The 20,805-nt window shown below is 29.9% G+C and overlaps 1 protein-coding gene across 1 annotated transcript in view; it reads right to left on the bottom strand.

Moving 5' to 3' along the window:
* The window catches only part of LOC148300960 (neuroligin-1-like), a 62,026-nt gene extending 52,415 nt beyond the window's left edge, over positions 1-9,611 (bottom strand). The window contains exon 1 of the mRNA XM_088274036.1: positions 9,390-9,611. The gene's annotated coding sequence lies outside the window, so the exon portion shown is untranslated. The remainder of the gene's footprint in view (positions 1-9,389) is intronic.
* Positions 9,612-20,805: the final 11,194 nt, after the last annotated feature.

Here is a 20,805-nt window from a genome sequence, read left to right as displayed (position 1 = left end):
TCAGCCCTCCGCTTCAGGTGCCAGTCCAGGGTAACATTGAATAAATATTACAGTGAAAAAATCACTTATATTTATTTTACCCCCCTTGGGAATCGAACCCGGACCTCCAGAGCGTTAGCCGACGTGCTGACCATTACACTACGGAGGCGGACATAAAAGTGGTTTAAAAAAAAATGCTTATTTTATAAAGCCTCTAAAACGTGCCACAAATTATCCGTGCCGCAAAAGCACTTAAAAAATTGTATATAGTGTTCTCAATTCATCATTATTTCTCATAGTTGTCTTGGTATATTGTTTTCTTTAGACATAATGAAAAATTACGATTATTTTCATCTTTACGCTACGAAAAATCACCAGTAAAGGGATCTCATTCAATAAAAAGTAAAAGTCCGTAGATTTTTCGGGGCGTTTTATTGATAATGAAATTCCTTAAAGAAACTGCCCGATTATTATTTCGCTTTCAGTAAAATGATTTCAATAAATTCTACCTTAAAAAAGGATTTACTGAACTGAAATAGTAATTCATCATCTCGGCAGGTGCCGCCTTGAAAAAAATATTATTTTCTCGGAAACATGGTGGGGAAAGGAAATGTCTGTAATTAAAAAAAAATGATGATTGAAAACAGATATTTTATTTTATTTATAATATGCAATCTCAACATAGATGAAGGAAAATATAGAAGTCTGGGTATTTACTGATCTAATGACCTGTCGTTAGACACTTTGTACACGTCTAACAACGACTATTCTACCCACGATTGAAAACCACACTACTCAAATTTCGGAATTTAAATAAAGTCTTTAATTGACACCTTCTTTCACATGCGGGTTCTCAGCACTATCTATGGTTGAGTTGAGTGTGTTACGTAATAACATTTGATCTTATGATGGAATGGTTATTCCGAAACCGGTAGTCATGAAGCAGTGTTCTTAAGTAGTACGCCGTAAAAATAGTGTGTTGCTTTTTATATATTTGAAATATATTCATATTTTTGTGCAATATACTGAAAACGATTTTATAACGTTGTAACACCAAAGGGTTGAATAGTATCACTGAACAGGGCCGTATTCAACGCCAATTTACATTACTTGTGTATTTTTAAAAGGTTTGTGTTTCGCATTTATTGTAATCTCTGATGTTTATTTATAAAAATTAAATACTGAATTTTTATATTATACCCGAATAATTATTTTACTGTGATTACAGGTTTTTTAGAGAAATTACAGTCAGCATAACTTTATTTATTCACTTAGCACATTACCATACCAAATGTTGGATAAGGCACTGATTTGAATATTTGCAGTGATAATAATACAGAAAAAATCAGATAAGTCCTACGCCACAGATTCTAGGACTAATTCATTTGACATAATACGACTGTTGTAAGTGAAGGAGCTCAGGGAAAAGGGATACAGAGAAAAGGATATAATGCAATAAAACTAATATAAAAAAAATCAGTAATATCTAGGGCACTTGGGATGCATACCCGTACTCATATTAGGTGAGACTTTGTACGAATTCTATAAAGGCAAATGACGAAAATAATTTTGTTAATTGCAAATTAACGAAAAAAATATAAAAATATTTTTAATTTAAGTTTTACTTTACTTTAGTTTGAAGATGATGCCGAATGCATCGATATACGTGTCACAATAGATTTTAAGATGATTGTGATATTTACTAAGTAAAACATAAATTAATCATGACGAAAATTATGTTTTTACTTAAAATTTTACAAGATTAATAAAACTATTTCCTATAAAGCTATTATGACACGTGTTTTGATGATGTTACAACTATAGGACTACCGAATCCATGTATTCAAATAATATTTTTTTATTTAGCCATGTAAAATATTGCAATGATTTTAATACAATACAAATACATTAACAAACTCCAAAATGGTCTTTTACAAGTTTATTTTTACATTTAAGAGAAGAATATGTGTGCTCCAACTCGAATTTTTACCGACAAAGCATTCTCTTTCATGCGTACTCTAAGTAAATATTGAATGAAGCCGTATATATTTTATCCCGGAGCTATGAATATCCAGATTACAATAAATAATACCGGTATTGTGCCTATAACAATATTTATTGTGGAGATTCAGGTTCAACCATCATAATTCAAACAGTTATTTATTCTCCATAAATTCCATTCATAGCATCAATTCCTCCTGTGCCCATTCTAGTTCCTCTCTGTTCTTCCCTGTTCCTCTCGCCACTCTATTCTTCTATCCTCGCGCTCTCCTCTCTCCACACGCAACACCCCCGAAAGTCCTTTGTTGAATATTTAAATCGTTTATCCTTTACGTAGGATATTAAATATTACGTCTTTCTGGCGTTCGCTATTGAATTACCGGAAAACACTGAACACGCTTGTTTAAAAAAAATGTTCACATACATTTTTTTAAGTATGAGATTATCGCCAAAATGATGCGAATGTATAAATACATAATGGTATATATGTGGGTACACAAGCATAATACGAGTATAATATAATCAAACCATCAAAACAATGTATATCAAAACAAACATTCAACCTTTTTTTAAAATACATTTATGTTACAAAAATTATAGTAATGGTAGTATTAAACCAATCACCAACAGTTATAATATAATAAAATAAAAATAAACCCTTACCCGCACTCCAGTGGTGCATAGGGCACTGCGTCATATAAACGAAGTGTTATCTTGATCGTTTACACATGAAGGAAAGGTGATCAGCCCTCCGCTTCAGGTGCCAGTCCAGGGTAACATTGAATAAATATTACAGTGAAAAAATCACTTATATTTATTTTACCCTCCTTGGGAATCAAACCCGGGACCTCCAGAGCGTTAGCCGAGCGTGCTGACCATTACACTACGGAGGCGGACACTAACTTGTATATTATAAATTATTAAAAAAATTAAACATAAAATATTAACAATTGTATGCAAATGACTAACTACAAAGTAAATATTATTTTTTGACATCTCATCACAGATGAAGAAGAATATGGAAGAATTTACGGGGCTGACGACCGTCATAGGCTGGTTTAAGTGATCACTTTACACACGTGTAACATTCACCAATTCTACCCATTATTGACAACCACACTACTCAAATTCTTGTAATTGGACACACTCAAAATGTTGTAAATAAAGTAAATACTTTAAAATTAAAAAAAATTAAAATATAATAAAATTATTGATCATTAATGTTAAAGTTTAATCTTCCTTTGGAGACCAGTATTCAGTCCGTTTGGCTACAGTACTAAAGGTCCCAGGATCGAATCCCAGCGGGGCAGGCAGTTCTCGTCTGAACTTCGGGACGCGGACCTAACAAGAGAGAATGCAAGAGAGCTGACAGAATAACCTGGTGGAAGTTAATGGACTCCACATACTCCATATAGGGTGGAGATATGCATAAAGACGAAGAAGATTAGTGTATAATTGTCACAATATAATTTTTTATGTGTTTTTGTTAATAAAATACAACTTAGTAGACTCAAAAAATCTGTGTTTGATTTAAAATTAATACATAAGAAGATTAGTTTTTATATTTAACTTTTTATTTATTTAAGAAGTTCTACTTCCTAATTTAAAGTCATATCCCGTCAGGCAGATTAATAATAATGAAAACTTTATTACGCAAGAACTGATAATTATTATAAATAATATATAATACTACGAGATGAAACTTGAAACCAGACATATTAATGTGAAGTATTCATGAATAACGTAAAAAAATTCTAGAACTATGGTTGCATATTAATACGGATAATAACGTAATTGCCTTACCTAAAAATTGAGCCTTCCAGCTTTCTTTGCTACGTAGATCAAAGGGTGGATTGGATACAGGGATCAGTCAGAATTAATTATTAGGAATTATCTCGTGAGGTAATGCAGGCTTCGATAAATAAATAAGAGGGTTAATTAATTTTCTCCATTATTAACTACACTCGAAGTGGAATTTATATAAAGCCTTTTGGTAAATTAATGAACGGAGCACCTTTTTAGATACAAAAAGTAACCATATTACAACTTTCTAACCATCTTTCACTATTATCAATTTTCTCTTTCGTGAGATAAAATTTCTAAGTATGAAATGTGATGTACAATAACAGCAATACCTCGTTAGATAATAAATTAACTTGACTTGAATCATTGTTAACACATAAAATGCGAAGGAAACAACTTAAGGATATTGGATAAAAAATATTGAAAAGCTACAAAAAAAACAGGTAGATTAAAAAAAAAACATTATCTTAAAAAAAATGTAAAAAAGCATCAATCAAATCAGAAATAAATTGTTAGGTAGAAAAAAACTACGCTTTTGACAGTAAAAAGCATTTTGATGAGAATATTTATAATTTTTTGCTATTAAAAACTTATTAATTTCAACCATAGATGAAATAAATATAACATCAGAAATTCTAGAAGTGTTGTTGTCATTCATTGGTGGAATAGTGAATGTTAAGCAGTCCATTAACCGATCACTTAAACCAGTCAATCGCAAGTCATAAGCGCTATAAATGCTTAGACTTTTTTTCATATACCATATTTTTCTTCATCTGTGTTGACAGAGTCTAAAAAAATCAGATCTTCGATCGTGTAAAGTCATTATTGACTATCTTTAATTGAGTTTTGTAAATTTTACCTCATCATGCGATGGTTTATTAAAAGAGATATTGATGATTGTCAAAAAACTATAGTAAGATATAGAAATGTAGAATCTCGATCACAGAACTGATTATCGAGCCTTTATACAATTCGTGCTTGAATTGATCTGATACGGTGCCTTGTGCACTATTTAAGTTCACCTTATGCTAGATTTAAAAAAAATACAGCGAGTATTTCAGCATTATATACATACATTGTATGTATATGTGGAGAATTCCAAGGAAAATTGTCTTTTAGGTAATAAATAAATCTTTATGAGCTAAACAGAGAACATTTATTGTGAATATATTATACAAACGACAACCCTTTTTTTAAATCTGGCTTCAAATACCTCGGGTTCATTGGGAATTGGAAAATAAAGGTATTTAGAGACTTCCGGGCCCCAAGGCACTCTCGTTCGATCGTCAGACGAGTTTTCTTTTTTTATAAATGAGGTTCTTTTGAATTTCCAAATGGAAAATGTTAACGGAAGAATTTGAACACCACGTGCAAAGTTACTTTTCCGCAAATTATTTGTTTATAAAAATAGTGAGATAATTTCTACTTGAAAATTCCTCGTTAGAATTTCAATGACAATTTACAAAAGACGAAAAATGGGCCTGATGTCACTAATTACTATTCAGCGCGCTTTTAAGAAAATAATTTCATTTAAATTTTTGATAAAAGATAGCTTTTTTACATTTAACGTAATTTTCAAGTCCTTTAAATTTTATTTGTGAAATAATCGCAAAAATTAAAGAAATTTGAAAGAACGAATTAAGTTTCACTTAGTCAAAATGATATTACACCTTTCACCTCACACCTCATATAAAAAAAGATTGAGGTGACTCCTCCGAGAAACGAGGTCTTACTGTCTAACTTTTATTTGCCAACAGTATTTAGATGTTATGTATTTTTTATATCGGTAACTTTGGATTACTCCAGATTACTCGGGCTAAGTCCGTTGTCTCGTTTTACTTTTACCCCAATAACGTAGCCAAAATTAACACATGAAACGTCTCAGAAAATCTTCAATAGGCTATACATGCTTGCGGGCAAAAATATATCAAAGCTACAATATGGGAAGATATGCTATATGAACTGAATGTGTGATCAGAAAATTTTTTCAATTATCATAATGATTTAGAATTTTAAAAGTGTCAATCAGGGAATACCAGGGCATATTTGATATGCTGTATATTTCCACCTTTCCTTTGGACCCATTTCACAACTGAGTCAAATTTTCGTGGTCTATCATTTTAAAAACAAATAAAATATACCCATACTAATTAATAATTCAATAACAATTCACGTTTTGCACCAACAAAAAATAAAATAAAAATAAAACATTTTATATTTACTAATGTTAAGGAAAAAGTGCAAAGCCAGGATTATTTTATTTACAAAAGTTGTTATTTCGTAACAAAGAAAATACAAAAACAATGACAATATCCTTCGAGCCGGGTCACTTCATTTTGTATTATGAGAGAATTATTTTCTTTGTTTTAATAAGAACGGTACGCCGAGGAGGAAAGAAGGGCGTATTTTGTATAGAAGTAAACGTATTTAAGACGGTTTCCCCTAATAAGGTATCAGGTTTCCATGGTTTCCTTTAATGATAACGAAATGAAAGGGAAAATGAGAGGGAAATTCAGTATAAGCTGACCATCCAAATACGGGATACTAATTGTATACATAAATATAGGTTGTATGATATACTATATCAAACGCTTTTAGCGTAACAATATACGGCATTTCCTTTTCATGTAACCGTCAACATGCGAACATTCAGTACTATGGTCCAAATCCATTGTTTGAAAAGAGAGAAAATAATAATTGTGCAGTAAAAATGATTTTATTTAAACCTAAAGTTCAGATCGAAAATCTCGAATGCTTTGAAAATAGATATCTGAATTTACTGGGTGTAAAATGGTATGTACAGGGTAGCACGAAAATGATCACTCTATCAGAAGATGTTATAATTTTTGCAAATGGCATCATACGTTAGTAATATTTAACGTTTGTGTAGAACACAGCTACAGTATACAAAAAACATAGGGTGGCGCAAAATTAATCATCCAATTTTGTTTTCAAATAACTTTTTTTTATTAAAAAAATGACTGATGGAAATCTGTTATTGGATTATTACTTTTTTTGTCAAGTGAAAATGATGATAATCGTCAAGTGGTCAGTGTTGTGATACACATTTCTGCCCATTTTATCCATCTGTTCGTATATTGGAACTGTTTTGATCATAAATGTGAAATATTTCAATTTTGTTAACAAATGTCAGATATATAACGTACGACGCCATTTGCAAAAATGACAACATCTTCCGATAGGGTGATTAGTTTTGTGCCACCCTGTACATTATATAGTCCACCTCCATAGTGTAGTGGATAGCCCTTGGCTATCATGCTGCAGGCCTCGGTTCTATTTCCTAGGGGTCAAAATAAATATAATAAAAAAAATCACAATAATATACATATATTAAATATTACCTTGGACTGGTACCTGATAAGCAGACAGATAACCTAAGCTTTTTTTAATATGTTTTTTTTTTTTTAAATCAAATAAACATTACATCAATTTGATGCAGTGCCCTTAACACTATTGGGTATATATCAAGGTATTTCGTATTAGTACTTTCCAACAAATGTTATTTCTTTAGTTTTTTTTTAAAGGGCGTTATTGTTGTCTTTTATCTCTTACAATCTATTTAAAAAAACACAAAATGAAAAAGTCCAAAATCCGAATATTTTTTTACACACACCCTGAGGGCTAAAGGCCGCATTAGCCCCGCCTTCCTTTGTACATTATACTAATAGATAAAAGGTCGAGCTCAAATCTCCGGTCATGTTATTTTTATGGATCAGGTCAAACAACCTCCATTTCTCGGTGGTTTGAGATGTGTGTTTTCAATATTCTACATTAATTTCATTCAAATCAAATCGATGTCTAAAAAAACATTTGAAATAATAAAAGTAAACCAGCAGGAAAACGTAAGAAAATAAATCAAATAAAATAAGATAATTCATTTCATAAGCAAATACAATGAATATAAATGATAATAATCAAAATATTTATTCCAGACAAAAAATATGAAAATGTATTTTCGAAACCCTATTTCTTTAATTTTGTAAACTCTTTTTAGTTAGCTTATTATTGAAGCGTTTTAAAGTTTGTATACAATATGTAAGAATCTATACACATAATGCATCACATATCACTATAAAAATTTAGAATTCATGTTGACAAGAGATTAACCAGGTTTCATGATTTTTACTTAAGACCTACATATTTAATTAAGACTTTGGACTGCTACAAAAAGCATTGGACTGATCGCCTTCCCTTCGTGCAATTAATTATCAATTGCCCTATGCACCATTAAGTGTGGGTAAGAGTTAAATTGAATTGAATTGGAGCAAAGTTAGAGTAGCTTTTGAAAATGATATAGTGTTTTGTATAATTTCGCTAGTAATTATTTAACTAGTAACTGCAAGTATAAACTGTAAAACTTAGAGTACATTTCAACATATAAGCAGGCTACATACATATACATATACTTTGTTTATATGTTCTATAGTACATGCGTACTATATATTTAATAATTTTTGTATTAAAATATGTTTTTATACATTTGAGTAATACAATTTTATAAACTAACTAACTAACCATCACGCTGCTTCCCCGCAGGGGTAGGCAGAGAGAATAGAACGCCACAAAACTCTGTCTTTGCAAACATTTTTCGCCTCTTCCACGCTCATTCATCTCCTCATACATACCCGCCGATTGTTACGACTCCTTTTTATTTTATTTAAATTTAACACACAATTTTATTTGAGTTTTATTTGTCAATATTATTTGAATTTCATTATAAGCTTCAATAAGGTAAGGTTAGGTAAAATAGGGTTACTTATATCCTAAATACTCTTTTCTCTAGCAGCCTTCATTAAGATAAATGATAGAAACAACACAATAATCTTTGAGCAGCTAAGAAAGTAAGGTTATGTTGTGTTACATTATGTTTGGTAAGGTTAGGTTAGGTTAGGTTAGGTTGGGCCGGGTTACTTGTTGTCTATTTAATTAGTGTTTACTTTGTCTAGTAGTCCACAAATAAAACTAAAAATGGTCCATTATAGAAAACATTTATGTAAGTAAGTTTGTTGTATTATGTTAGGTTAGGTTTGGCAAATTCATAATAATAAAGAGGAAGAAGATAAACGATGGCATCCGAATGAAAGCGCAAGCTCCTATCCACAAAAATAATGTCAAATATAGGTTATGTTAGGTGAGGTTAAGTTGAGTTAGGTTACTAGCAATTTATTTACTTATTCTAATAGAAAGTAAACAGAAATAATGTGGTAGAATATTCCAAAGATGTCATAAATTAGTTAGGTTAGGTTAGGTTAAGTGAGGTTATGTTACCTTTCATCGTATAGTTGTATCTCTTTTTCTCTGGTTTTTCCTAGTTTTTGGATGTGGCACCATTATTAGCAAGTAATTCACCACTTTGATCCATTTAAAGGCAATTTTTAAAATTGTTTATATTAATTGCAAAAACCAAATTCAAAACAGTCGATCAAAATATGCATGTGTGTACGAAAGCTAACCTCAAATGTCCTTTTTTCAGATTTTTTAACGTTGAAATGGCTTGAAAATTTATGTTCAATATAAATAATGAAACAATTTACATAACATAATACTCAAAGGTTCAAATGAAAAGGGATAAATATTATACATACATTGGTAACGTAATGTCAACATCCCTTTTTACACGTGCTCACCAACGTGAATCTAAACACGGTTATTTAAGTGCGTTTTTCTCCAGATTTTTACTGAAAATCTAACATATACGGACACTGTATCGTGTAATGTACTTTTATAAAATGATTTTACTATTTTCACGGGTCCGGCAACTAGATGTGAAACAGTAAAACAAACTCGGAAAACGTAGTAACGCCACCTCCGAGCGAGGACTCTCAAATACTAAATGCTTTTAGCGTGGAAACCCGCCATTGGAGGCTGCGAGACGGGGATGAAGCTATACGGGGGTAGGTGCATCCCTCTCCACCGCAGTCGGGATTTTGCACCCAATATTACGCCGAGGGTGGGACCGAGCGGCGGAGTACTAGGCGACAACACGATGCACGGGTTTTCAATTCCAGCTGAAATTTAAATGGAATATCATTTATATCTACACGGGAAAACTTTCACGTGCAACCGGAAAATAAAGTTTTGTCAGCATCGAACGGAATACCGCTATATTAAACTGGATCTCTGCTAATTAGGGACCTCATAAGATGTACACATATAATTTCACACTGTATATGGTAACATAAAAACTTTTTTTTACTAAAATCAATAAGATTAATTTTTAATTTAATGAATAGAAAGCCATAATGTACATAAGTGTCTCAAATATTAGTTTTGCATTAAATTACATTTCAGCACATAATTTCAAGAATTTTAATGAATGAAACAAATACATATTTTTAAATATGTATTTGTATCTTTCATTATATCTATATATGTATATATATATATATATATATATATATATATATATATATATATATATATATATATATATATATATATATATATATATATATATATATATATATATATATATATATATATATATATATATATATATATATATATATATATATATATATATATATATATATATATATATATATATATATATATATATATATATATATATATATATATATATATATATATATATATATATATATATATATATATATATATATATATATATATGTATAAATATATGTAAATATATAAAAATATAAATATATATATATATATATATATATATATATATATATATATATATATATATATATATATATATATATATATATATATATATATATATATATATATATATATATATATATATATATATATATATATATAATATATATATATATATATATATATATATATATATATATACAGTATCTACTCAATGAATTAGGGCCACCCATTATTTTTTTGAATACTCTGAAATCTTTTGGATTATTATATTTATTTTACATAAATACTTTAAGTTTTCTATTGACATCTAATATCATGTATATTACCTTCAATAATATGTAAAATATACCTGGATAATTTAAGCCTTTATAAAATTTCAAACCCTTTTTCTGAGAAAGGTCCCTAATTAGCACAGGTAGACAGATAGTTGAAAGTTCAAAAAATAGTCCTATCTCATTTATTAGTGAAGTTTCTTCAGTTCTGGTTGTTGCTTTGTTTAGAGAGGTTATATAGCTATCGTGTCTTGTGAAAAAAACTTAATTTTTAATTTTAGTTCATAAATTATAATTTTTTTTTGTAAACACAAGTGTTTTTTTTGAAAAGGACAAAATGGGAAAAAGTAAAGACATTTCTGAGGAAAAAAAGTCTAGTGTTATAGTGCTACTGAAATTAAGAATACTATCTAATAGAGAAATTTCAAAAAAAGAAAACGTTTCTCGTCAAACAGTGGACAGAATTTCAAAATCAATAAAAAATCAGTCACCCGCCACCAGCAATCGGCGAAAGAACTGTCGTAGGATTAGAAAAACAACACCGAGGACTGATCGAAAAATCGTTCAAAGTGCCTTAGAAAACCGTAGTGCATCAGCAAAAACATTAAAAATAAAATTGGAAGAAGAGGGTATAAATATATCGGTATCAACACTGAGGCGACGTCTTTACGAAGTAAATCTGAAATGCAGGCGCCCTGTAAAAGTACCAAAATTGACACCACGAATGAAAGCGGATCGATTAAAATGGGCCAGGCTACATCGAAATTACTCGGTAGATGATTGGAAAAAGGTATTTATTTAAATGTAATTTTCAACATATCATTTTAGTAAATAAACTTATATATTTGAATTAAACTTAAATTTTCATTATTTTTCAGGTCATCTTTAGTGATGAGTGCCGGTTAGAAGCCGTGACAGAGAGCCGTCGATTCGTCAGGAGAACACCAATGGAACGTTACAATGAGGCCTGTGTGGTAAAAGTTATCAAACACCCCCTGCAACAATGATATGGCCATGTATTATTAACAATTTACCTGGGCCGTTGTTTTTCGTGGAAGGAACAATGAACCAAAATTCCTATAAGCAGGTCCTCGAACGAATTTTATTGCCTTTCTACCATACACTCGACCCAACAGAAGGTCCATACACCTTCATGCAGGATGGGGCACCTTGCCACCGGGCTAAATCAATAATAATTTTTTTTTCTAACAAAAATCTGCCTTTGCTCCCCTGGCCTGGAAATTCTCCGGACCTTAATCCTATAGAAAACGTATGGAGCATGTTAAAAAATAAGGTATACTCATTTCCGAATCTGACAGTAGACTGTCTAAAAAAAAATATTCAAAAAATTTGGTCAGAAGACGAAGAAATAAAAAACATGATAAAACAGTGCATTTTAAGTATGCCAAAAAGAATTGAGGCAGTTATTTCTGCCAAAGGTGGAAATACTAAATACTAACTATATTTATATGAAAGTGTATGCATAATTTAAGCGTAATAAAGTGTTCATGTGTAAATAAAATTCAAGGTTGTTTTATTCAAGGTTTTCTCTGAGTTATTCCTGTTTGAATTGAGAAATTGCGCGAAATTCTGCGTGGCCCTAATTCATTGAGTAGATACTGTATATATATATATATATATATATATATATATATATATATATATATATATATATATATATATATATATATATATATATATATATATATATATATATATATATATATATATATATATATATATATATATATATATATATGTATGTGTGTGTGTAAATATATACAAAAATTAAGAGGTATAAATGACACAAAACAACTAACCAATTCAAAACACGTTGACAGTTTTAAGACATAATAAATTTTAAAATGCAAACAGTTAGTTTTGAAATTGATCAATATACCTACTTAGAAGCTCCGAGAATTGGAGTAGTGTAGCTGTCAATCATGGGTAGAATTGGTGAATGTTACACGTGTGTTAAGTGATCACTTGAACCAACATTTGACGGTAAGCCCAGTTAATGCACAGACTTCCATTTTCTTCTTCTTCTATGTTGAGATTTCAAAATAATAATTTAAAAATAACTACTAATTGGAGTTAATCCAGTATTGTGAGCAAGTATTTGAACACACTCAAAATTTTATAAATATTCATTTTCCCTTAAAAATCTTTACTTGTTTTTTTTGTATCTTGAAAACGAACATCATTAGTCCATCTTTCTATATATGTGATGCGCGTATAATTTATGAGTAGTTTCAATTTTAGAAATGCCCTTTAATTATTTTTCCACCGCTATATGCGTATTTGATCAAGGAAGATATTGCTTATAAGTATGGTATTCTTATATATTTTCTATGTTTGCCCTATAGAGAGAAGTGTTATAGAAAGATAGTTTTTTTTTAAATAATTTATGTTTGCATACTATCAAACCATTTACTGATAACAATATTTATTTGTATTGCTCTGGGAATCGAACCTGGGACCACATGCACAGTACTCAAATGCGTTCATACGTTGAGGCAGAGAACTCAATATTTTATTTATTAAAAGCATTGTTAACTTTTTGGTATGGTAATATTTTACTCTCCTTATCATTCATCATTATTTTAAGTGGTATTATACAAAGTGAACTATGATAAAGAGAGTGTTAGAAAACTAAATCACTACACTGAAATGCAAACAAAACTATTCAACACGTCTGAACACTATAATTTTACTTTATTTACTCCAATGATCAATGTTACATTTAATCAAACTGCAAGCGAGCAAATGCTTTCGAAATATCTATGTATTTAAAACCATGCTTCTTTCTGATTTTATCACAAGCCATGAATGGTTGAAATTAAAACATCACGCCCGCGCTGAAAACCGTGCCTTTCACTTTGGCACTTGACTACAATTGTAGGTGGTTGTTGAGTTATGGCCAACGTATGGCACCGGAGCGAAAATGAAGTGTGAACTACATACATACACATACGTAGATCTGAACGTAGATTTATTTATTATGTTGCAGCTCAAAGGAATTACTTTGAACTAAAATATGTTACAAAAATCATAATTTTATCTGGTTTATCTTACACGAGTAAACGTATCGTGTTCAGAAAAGCGCCAACAAAAATTATTATTGAAGGTGTTAATTTGTCAAAATAAGATCAAAAATAAAAGTTTGTTTGAATGTCGATAATATCTCAAGTGTGCCTAAATTCGTAATCTTAAATTCTGAATTGACTCCACTTTATAGCAACTTGATGTAAGTTTTTATTTATTTATTCATATTTAGACATAGATGGAAACAATATGGATGTTTGGGCATTTAAAAAGCTAACGAACTGTTATTACCTGATTTAAATGATCAATTAAAACTGTCATTTAATTCATGGGTTTTCAAATCATAGCTTTCAGGAATTAATACCGTTGGTTACATTTGCGTTTTTGATATTCTTGTAATTAAAAGGTTGTCTAACTATGACGTAGTAGGTATATTGATCTCGCACAAACATCCTCGCTCAAGCGGTCCAAAAATTCTGTCAATTGAGCTTGACCTACCTACAGTAACAGGGGTTAGAGCCTGGGGGAGATTTCCTCTTTTGAGGATGTATTATGACAAAGTATTGACGTCACCTATAAACTTGGTGATTAGCCATGGAAATTAATTGATTTTAATGGTTTATAGTTTAGGTGAAAACTGTTCAAAGCATATCCAATGAAAACGTGTATTATAAGGGAATTCTATTAAATAAATAAGTAAAATTCAAAAGGAATAGAGCAGAGATTATCATATTTTTATCTTCATATACATAAATTCTTAATATGTTTTATTGGAGGTAGCATGAAAACAGCTAAAATAAAAATAAAATAAAAAACCGGCAAAGGTTCACAATAAAATCAGATGATTAGAAATTGAAGTATTTATTCTATAATATCAATATAATTAATCAAAATACAAGATTATAGAAGTTGGAAAATACTGCTGCTTCAAAATTTTTTTCTTAATTTACCAATTTCAGTATTAAAAATAGATTATCACTCCGTTTTATACTTTTTAACATTGTAAGGTTAAAAATCGAATACACTATGCAAGTAAAAACTTAAAAATATAAATGTATATCGTGTATTGATTCTGATAAAACTGCTCATAAGCCGTTTAAACTCAGGAATTTATAAAGCGCAAGTTATGTAAATTTTGTGATATATTTGGTAAAATTATACTTTATAATATCAATAACAAAAAATATACATACTCGTATATGAAGTGCAATTTTTTTATGACCAATATTCTTTCCCTCTGTATCAAAACATTCCCACATTTTTTTTTAAAATCGTAAGATTTTGTTTGTATTCTTTTACAAAAAAAAATGTTTCAACTTTTTAATACTTTTCATCAAGTATTCAGTTTTAAAGTCAAATTTACTAATCGAATCAATCATTTAATTATATCGTGTAATATTAAAAAAAATATGTTAGGTAATCACATTTAACAATATTGCTAAAATATTTGCATATTCAACAGTATTTTTATTACAACGAGTGCATTATTCCCATATATGTATGAATGTTTCCAGAGAGACGTTTCACAATTATTCCTTGACTCGTGTAGATTGCTATTCGCTTCTAGAGAGTCTTGTCCCTACTATGCCACTTGATTCACCGATTCACTGACTACTCTTATACTTTATCCCATACCATTAGTCCACAGAGTTGAGAGCTCAGGATCATTGAAGATACTCTAAAACAATCCGTTCTACTCAGTCGCAATACTAACGATCACTGCGATCTCCATTTTATGAAGAAAAAAAAACTACTTCACTTACTCAAATCTTAAGATTAATAATTTTATAATTTTTATCATGATTTTAACTAGCCTACTAAAGTTCGTCAAATCTATAAATACCCAAACTTCCATATTCTCATTTAACAAAATCATCATCAAACTAATATTTACATCCTCTGCAGTGACAGCGCGCTAGGCCACCGTGTTAGAGGTCCCGGTTTAATTTTCTGAGGGACAAAATAAATATAAGGGAATATTTACAATAATATTTTTAAAATATTACCCTGAAGTGGTACTTTAATCGCAGAGCTTATCACTTTAAGTTCATGTATTCAATGATCAATTTATCACTGCTTATTAATGATACAGTGTCCTATGCACCATAGGGTTCAAATAGATGTAAAGTGAGCATTTAAATTATTGCTTTTTTAGATTGTAAGATATTGCCTTTTATCAATTGATTGCACTTTTTTTTCAAAACCTTATCCGCACGTGATGGTGCATAAGGCACTGCATCATATAAACGCAATGTTATCTTGATCGTTAACACAAAAAGAAAAGGTGATCAGAGTTCTACTTCAAGTACGAGTCCAGAGTAATATTGAATAAATATTAGAGTGAAAAAATCACTTAAAATTATGTGACCCCCACCCCGGGAAATCGAACCAGGAACCTACAGTACGGTAGCCGAGCGTTTTGATCATTACACTTTGGACTTAATTGTTTGCACAGTAAGAATAATAAATAGAGGTATCTGAAAGTATTACAAATAATTTAATAAAATTTCTAAGAAAATTTGTTATAACCTACGTACTCTTTTAAATCTCCGCCAATATCAATTAATGTTTCTTGTTTTTCGAAAAGCGATTAATTATTTCTCCCGCCTTGCGCTTTCTCAGTTCCCAGGTAAGGTATATAAAGTACAAGGTAATTTATTGCTCACCTACGGTGCTACTATTATAAAAGGATCAAACGTTATTTTTCAGGTGAAACTCTATTTATCTATTTTATGTCATGAATGTAATATCCAATTATAAAGAGGATTACCAGAGGTTTAGCAAGGTGTACCTACATTATATTTCACTCACTCCTTTCAACAACTTCAAATATCAAAAACCGTCAATTTTCAGTTGTGCATGTTTTCGGAGTGCCCAAAAAATGTACTCTATTCCAGCAAATGCGGCATATTTTAAACTTAATATTTACCCTCTACAGGGTAGAAAGTGTTGTTTTTGTATTATGAAGATAAGGTATTGTTTCATTTTTTTTACATACTAAATATTTTTCAAATGGAAAAAAAAAACCTTCAGGTTTTACTTAAAAGATCTGTTGCACAGTAAAAAGTTCAATAAATGGCTTACTATTTTTTTAAATATATTTCATTATATTTTTAAACTTTAAAAACGTTCTCTTGAAAAATCTTTTTTTTTAATTATTGATGTTGTTGAAAGGAGTGAATATTTTATCGCAAACACCGTTCATGCTGAACTCTATAATTAATGCGGCCTCTATAGTTAATACTAAACCTAAGATATGCATAAAGGAAAATCTGCCTTATCCACACCTCGATTATGCATAGCGCACTGCATCGAAAAAACGCAGTATTATCTTGATCGTTGACATATGAAGGAAATGCGATCAGCCCTCCGCTTTAGGTAAGTCCAGGGTAACATTGAATAAAAAATACAGTAAAAAAATCACTTATATTTATTTGACACCCCCCTGGAAATCGAACCCGGGATCTCTAGAAAAAAAAATTAAGTTAATAAAATGTACCACAAAGTAGGATGTACAAGAAAAACATTCAAGAAAAAATAATACATTTGTTCAATATTTCCTCTTGTCATTGCAAAAACATGTATATTACCATACATCACATTTCACCAATGATATCCTTCACCATCAACGATAAATTATAAGGTACTAATAGGAAAAATAATTTGGTAGTATATTTATATGTTTAAGTTGAATAATCATTTTATTATTCTTTTAAATATTCCATCTAATGCACGGATATGCTTTTTGATGGGTGTGTTATATGAATACGTCAACCCTCAGTACACTCGATGTAATAAAAGAAGATGATACTGAGGAAAGTTCTACGCGACGTTCATTCACTCAACTAAGTATCCTTATCAAGTATCAGGTTCTACTCCATGTCACTTTATCACACGATACGTCAATCACTTTTATATAAGTTACAATAGGGAGCTTTCAGATCTATTCTTGAAACAAGAATAAAATTTCCCCGAAAGCCGTCTCCTTAACTTTCATAATGTGAATATCAGGATAATTTAAATAATATTTAGGATGACCGTGACAGATTTTTTTTTTACCTTAATGGTTTAATACAAAAGATGAGAAATAATAAGATTTAGTTGTTTTAGCAGAAATATTTAGAGTAAGGGTTGAATAAGTGCTTTACGTAAATAAAATATTAAATAAATACATTTTTTTATCGCCATCGGGATATGTTGTTTATAGTTTGAACTACCTAACAGTTTATTGTAACCACGAACTTTATTTTAAAAAGAACACTTTTTATTTTAAATAAATTACATTAAAATAATTCCTAATGTTTTAAAGTTCACCAAAAAAACTTAGGTGGATTAATACAATTCTTCTCATAGAGTTTGTACACATTTGTGGCAGCAATCATAAACTTGTTTGAGTACAGTATAAACTCGAGTGTCCTCTAATTATTGCAATTTTTTTCCTTTTTCTACTTTTTTATTATTCCTCCTCCATTTCTTTTCTTTATTTTTTCATTAAATTTGCTCGACTCATTTTTTTTTAAATCTTGAGTACGGGACTGTTCAACTTGGCGTCATATAATCAACTATTGAGCAAGCGCTTCATAGCTCCAATACAGTGCCCTAAACACCCCTTGAAAATGATTAAATAAAAAAAAACTAAAATGACTCAATATAAAAAAATATTGTTTTAGGATTTTAGGATTTCCTAACAAGATTTAAATACTGTTTTTTTATTCTCAATATTATTGAAATTTAAAGCATTTACTTTGTGGTTAGTCATTTTTACTCATTTATTTTTTTATAAAATTAGTATATAACCACTCACCGAGATTTTTATGTCTACCGGTTTCGAGACGTACTCGCCTCTTCGTCAGGACAATCACTTACACATGCAAACAATACTATCCTTCACCACCATAGCACCATTTACACACTCAAAACTACACAAAATGTCTAACACATGCGATTTTTGGTCTACCCGAAGACCAACATGCACTATAGTTTTCTGTTTTTTAGGTGAAAAACTACTCCGTTCTTTACTTAAATGTCAATTTTCGTTACACATTTCCATAAAACACTCACTATAGCAATCACCGCTCAAAAAACGAAAGGAAATTTCTTCATAAAAAGCTCTCCGGCTTTGACAAAAATTCGACGAAAAAATGTAACATAATATTCACCAATCGATTGACTGTCATCGCTTCTCCGCCGGATGCATTAAGTAAATTTCCGAAGCGAGACGAAAGTAATTGGCACGGAGGTATTACTCATTCTAACATTGCAATGCTCAGTTGCTCAGTTCGGATGAAAAACATACATATTTATATGCTCAAACTCACCTTCTAACACCCTCTTTTAACCCGTTCGAGGTCTAACAAAATAAATCACATGCAAATACAAGGGTCATAGTCCTTAACTTGTAGTTCTTTGAACTTATTTTTTTATTTAATTTTAAACTCGACGCTACATATTTTAAATACAATTTATCACAATCTTCTTTACCACCCGTTTTTTTTCAATCAGTACTTCAAAGGTGAAATATTATTTCAGAGATAATATAAATTTTGTCATATAAATTTCATTTTTAATTTAAGTTTTACTAAGTAAATACCACTATTTTTTTTAAATGTATCGTGACAATTGTTTCGATGTTCCGTATCATTTTCAAACATCGTATTAAAAATTACGTAGAACTTAAATGAAAAATGGATAGATTTTACCACAAAGTGACTGCTAAATAAAAACAAAATATTATTAAACTCATATTTATTTCATTCATGGACTATTATAAGAAGCATAAGATAGATCAATTAACGATCAAGATGACACTGCACCAGATGCAATGCAGTGCCTTTTGATTAGAGGTTAGAAGAAGAAAAATAATAGTCATAATAAAATAATCATCAGAAAAATAAAGTAGAGTACAATATAAGCTTTTAGCACATTTATCATAGACAATAAACAAAAAATTCCATAACTAGTAACTGCAAAAAATTGTCTATGGTAATTTGGCTTGTCTTTGAAATTTTTGTCACGAATTGTCTTTGAAAACGTTTGACGATTGCACCCAAAGCGAACGAACAGGATAAGGGGGGTGAAAATCCCCTTAACCTTATTTTTATGAACTCTTTGTATGCATTGTGAACTTTTTAATATTATGTTCAGTGAATAAATGCATATGATTAGTATCTTTTCGAAACGTTTTCTAAATTAAGTGAAATATTTGTAATAACAAAAAAAAAACGATAAGTTAAAAACTCAGTATTATTTGACATTTCTTCTTTTAAATACAATGTGACCATGTTTTTTTAATTAAGGTATATTCTTATCATTGTAAAATACAACATAAATAAACGTAGATAACAACATTTTGAGTGTGTCCAAATCTGGACACAAATTGTTTACAAATCTGAATTATCTCCAATCAAAGGATATATTTATCATATCATTTTTTGACATCTCAGATTTATGAACAAGTATTTGGACACACTCAAAATGTTGTTAGTAAATTATCTGGTCAAATTATAAGCTAAAAATTATAAAAAAATGAAAAGGAAATGTTATTATAATCCAGGATTCGGACCTCACATACAAATATACGAGTTTCTGCTCAGTAAAAAAGCTTGTTCAACAGATCTCGTCAGTAGTGAAAATATAGAGATTGTACAATGTACAACGTTTCAAAATTGGATCATATATTTATGGAACTTCCAAGAATTTGTGTAGTGTGGTTGTCAATCAAGGGTAAAAAAAGTTAATGTTACACTGTGTAAAGTGATCAGTTAAACCAGCCTATGACGGTCGTATTCCCCGTAAATGCCCAGACTTATTCTTCTTCATCTATGTTGAAAGATGTCAAAATATATATGTAAACGTAGATATGTTATTATTTATAGGGAGTGTTTATCAACCTTTAATAAATAGACACATATCGCTCACTACTTTCAAGAACGTCCTAAATAAAAAAAAAAACTTGATTTTTCAGGAGAACGTTTTTAAAAGTTTTAAAATGTAATGCAATGTATTAAAAATATATATCAAGCCATTTATTGAACTTTTTACTGTGTAACAG

Source organism: Brachycentrus maculatus, unplaced genomic scaffold (assembly GCF_059751285.1).
Source record: "Brachycentrus maculatus isolate JH-2025_06_01 unplaced genomic scaffold, ASM5975128v1 h1tg000626l, whole genome shotgun sequence".
NCBI classification, from domain to species: Eukaryota; Metazoa; Arthropoda; class Insecta; order Trichoptera; family Brachycentridae; genus Brachycentrus; species Brachycentrus maculatus.
Note: the sequence above shows the minus strand (reverse complement) of the source record. Positions and strands in the feature narration are given on the sequence as shown.